Below are 4,310 nucleotides of genomic sequence, written 5' to 3' on the forward strand. Positions count from 1 at the left end.
GTCTTATTTTATTTATTTACTTTTTGAAGCCAATTTAAAGTCGCCTGTTTTCTAGCGACTCCTGAGATTATGTATAAAGCTATCTTCTTAATCTTACTGGATTTCAGCTTTTCATTGTGCACACCTGAAAAATGGGCCACGAAGCCTTGGCTAGCACTAACTTATATTTTGTTGTTATATCAGTGAAGATGCTTCACTGTTGGGAAATTCCCAGGAAATGTGGTGATAGTTCTTTATATTTTTGAAAATTTCATGAGCAAATGCTTTAAAGATTTTTGTTTCTGATTTCATTGAGAGGCTTATCATGTGTTGAGTAGATGTAGTACATATTTTCTGTTTTGATTTTTCCCCCTAATTGTTATAGGCAGCAACATGAATTTCTACCAAATACCTTTATCAGCTCTTTCTGGGCTCCTTATTTATTTCAGATTATAATCTTTAATCTTTCTACATTCATTTTAAGCTTATGGGCTGTCATATGCCTCTTCTGTTACCTGACAACTCTTCTTTTCATTTTAATCATCGTGTAGTTAGAGACACTTTTCTACTAGAGATAAGGATTACTAGAGAGAAAGCTGAACAAAATTTCACAAAAAGAAAAGCCATGTGTTAGTGAAATGAGGGTGACAGCTAGTGATGTAATGGTGTAAAGGGACGAAAACAAGAGCTACCTTGAAAGAAAAAAACACAAAAGCAGCATCTCAAAATTCTCCCTTCCAGCTTAGCAGCATTGAAAAGACTAACACCAGGAAAGATAAAAAAACAACAATAATAAAAGTGATAAAAAGGTGAAACTGTGAAGGAGTCAATGGTCAAGGAGATGTAAAGATAAAAGACTGTTTTAACTGAATGTTGTCAGCATTTCAATTTATATAAACAACACAGTATCAATTTTGATAGGATTTCATGTTATCTGCATTCTGATGCGTTTGTTTGATGCTATAAACCAAACCAATGATTATAAACATTTTTTATTATATCCTATTGCAAATACTTTTTTTTCTTTAATTTTAAATATATATTTTTTGAATTCACGGAGTCTGTATATTTAGCAATCCACCATAATGAAAGAAAAAATATTGAGAAATTTAAAATATATGTATAGATAGCTAAGATACTAGATAGACAGATAAGATGATGTTTAATTTCTGTAAGTGGGGGCAGTTTCTTTTTACTCAGTCCTCAGCACAACTATGCATTATGGATTTTCTGCCAGAGCAACTCTGGGCAATATAATTTTGTAGCTCAGATTCTTATAAAAAGATAGATGATATTTTCCCCAGCATAATCAGATGTTTAAAAAAAGTAAATGACTAGGGTTAATTTCAGAAGTCCAGAACACAATTGGACCTATACAACATAATCATCATCAACAACAATATCATTGGTTATATTTAATAAATAGTAACAAAGAGAAAAAATGAAATAAGATTTTATGTAAGTATTAAGTGTATCATAGCACAGGCATATAAAATAAGGCTAAATATTCTACACATTTATTTAGAAGCTTGGTTAAAAATGTTAGTATGTATTAGAGATCCCATTTATTCAGGTAAATAGGCACCAGTGTTCTTCATTGTGCAAAAAAATAAGATTTTGGAGAAACTCCATTTCAGGATAGACTCAGAATTAGCTTCATGGAGCCTATTCTATTTATGGGTCATCCCACTGGAATCCCATATAGAGGCCTAAATTACAATGAAGACTTACTTTTAATGACTGGAATAGTTACTTCAAGCGTGGGGCATTTGGGCTCAGTCAAGCTGATCAGTAATTTAGAACAGTATTTGGCCTTGGAGCGATTTGGTCTTAAACTTACCAGCTGTGAGTGGAGCTTGTCACCTAAGCTCCCAAAGCCTTCATCTCCTGTGGGGTTAATGACAACTGTCCAATAACACTTGCTAAAATGTTTAGCAAGGTGCCTGTCTCATGTTAATTGCTCAATTAAGGTCTGTTGTCATTGCTGCTATTACTTGGGTTGCCCTCAGATAGTCCCAAATTTACTCCTGCTGAGCAGGTCAAATATTGGGACTCCAGAGGCAGTTACCATATTCTGCAATTCAAAGACGTCTGATGTGCAGCCCCGGTGTACCCTTTTTCAGCCTTACAGAGGTGAACCCTGAAATAATATTCATGCTTCATATTAATATTAACATGTGAAAATTAAGAATAGTAAAAGGAAAGACAAGGAAAAAAGTATAGTACAAAAAATAGCTCAAGAAGCTGATCCTTGCTACTCAAAGCTCCTGTATGGGTTATGGTTCTGTTTCAGGCATATTCAGGGGAGTCCTCTTAGGCAGTAGCTTCCTCGGTCCAAATAAATAACGTGCGTCCTGTCTACTCAGTATCATGGTCCTAGTTACTGCCATTGTAAAAGCAGAAGCTTCCTCAGAGAAACATGGCTGGGATCAAGCATAGTTTACTACTCAGTAAAAAAGACCGTTTTAAATCATTGGACTGAAGAAGCGTCATATGTAGGCAGTGTCCTTCTAACATAATGCCCATGCCCGTTTCCTGCCCTTTACTTCATTGGGATAAAGCTCCACAGTTAATAGAGAACACACGAGTAAAAAACTAATGTAATTATTTTATTTTACTCAATTTGAGAACATTTCGAGAGAGGAGCTTATGAAACAACCGACAACATAACCTTTAGTGATCAAATTAAAAATTTCAAGGCTGTTGAGACATACTGGCCGTAAATGTTGAATTCACTCAGAAGAGATTATCTACATAATAACACCTGGCAACACAAGGATTTCCAAATTTTTTCTCTCAGGATTGAGCGCTGAAAAATATATTTCAGTTTCTGTGGTTACCTTCTATAGTACTCGCGCCTCATCAAAGTTTTGAGATTCTCTTTCTACGCTTACTAGCTAACAAAAACCCACTTTAAGAGCAAGAGTGTAAGATTGAAATATTTGTGCAAAGCAAGGAATATGCTAGTATGTTTGCTCTTGTCAAAGAAAGCATCAGATTAATGAGGAAGTTTGATACAACTCAAAGTCCACAACTATTTAATATTCTTTGCATGTTTAATTAGTTGGTTCATCATTAATCATATTTAGTTGCACTTGCTTTTTTTTCTGTAGACTTTATATGCCAATTTTATTACAGTGACTCGTCTTAGGAAGTTTATAACAGTGATTACAGCTCTATTAATGATTCCACATATTTGGGGATTGTTTCAAAGTCAGCGTAGTATTTTTAAAAGCAAGGTTATCAGCAGAGAGAAATACTAAATGACTTGTTTAGATAATTTCCATTATTTTAAGAAAACTTTAGTATTAGATATGATATTTAAATAATTATGACCTAGTTCATAATGTTAATATTGTTATTTATTATTTTCCAAGTAGAAAATTAGTAATCTGTGTTGTAATCTTTATTCCATCCACTTCTCTGAACATGAGAAAAAATTCTTAATTTATACAATTTTTCTCCTGCTGCCTTTAAAGGAGTGAGCCTCCTTAACAAAACTAAGGGCATCGATAAAACACATTCCAAGCTTTCAGTATTATAGAAGTTCAATTTTGAAGGCACAGGATTATTATCTACAGAATCATTTATGACAAAAAAATAATGATTTTCAGAAGTTTATATACAGATGAGACATCAAATATCCAATACCACATATCCATGGAAAAAGTATTTTCTTCACCCCAATAAACTTTAATTTAAAAAAAATAAATAAAAAGAAAAAAGCATTTCTTGACCTCAGTCACCTCCCCAAATTATCTCGATCTTCTTTCTAGCCATTGGAATTAACCTATGAAAGTTAAAACTAAAGAATAAAGTTCTTAAATGGACAGAGCTTATGTTAAGGACTAATCAAGGTGTATGATGAAGAATTGAATCAGTCAGTGGACACTGATTGAATCAATGTTTGGACCAGAATAACATAATCATGGTGGTGGTCAGTGGAAAATTATAGGAATCAGTCATGTTACTGTAGACAGAGAAGAAACAGGAAATCTAGGTTGATTGTCAAGTATGTAGAATGTTTTATGGAGTAAGGAGTTAAAGTGTGCCGTCAGGACTATCAAAGAGCTTTTTCATAGGTCACCTTCTGATTTATACCCGAATACTTATTCTGCTGATTAGTTCAATTAATCGCTCTCTATGTACTTACCTTGGGGGCCTAAAAGTTATTGTTACTTTTTAACAAAACTAAAACACTAAGATTTAGAGAAATTAAATACTGCAAAGACTAGGTCATTACTATAGATTTCAGATAAGAAGCATGGTTTTGGATCAATTTTCTTTTATATTGATCTCTGATTTTCTTCTGTATTGATAATGATGTGTGT

Source organism: Hipposideros armiger, unplaced genomic scaffold, assembly GCF_001890085.2.
Source record: "Hipposideros armiger isolate ML-2016 unplaced genomic scaffold, ASM189008v1 scaffold_1329, whole genome shotgun sequence".
Lineage (NCBI taxonomy): Eukaryota > Metazoa > Chordata > Mammalia > Chiroptera > Hipposideridae > Hipposideros > Hipposideros armiger.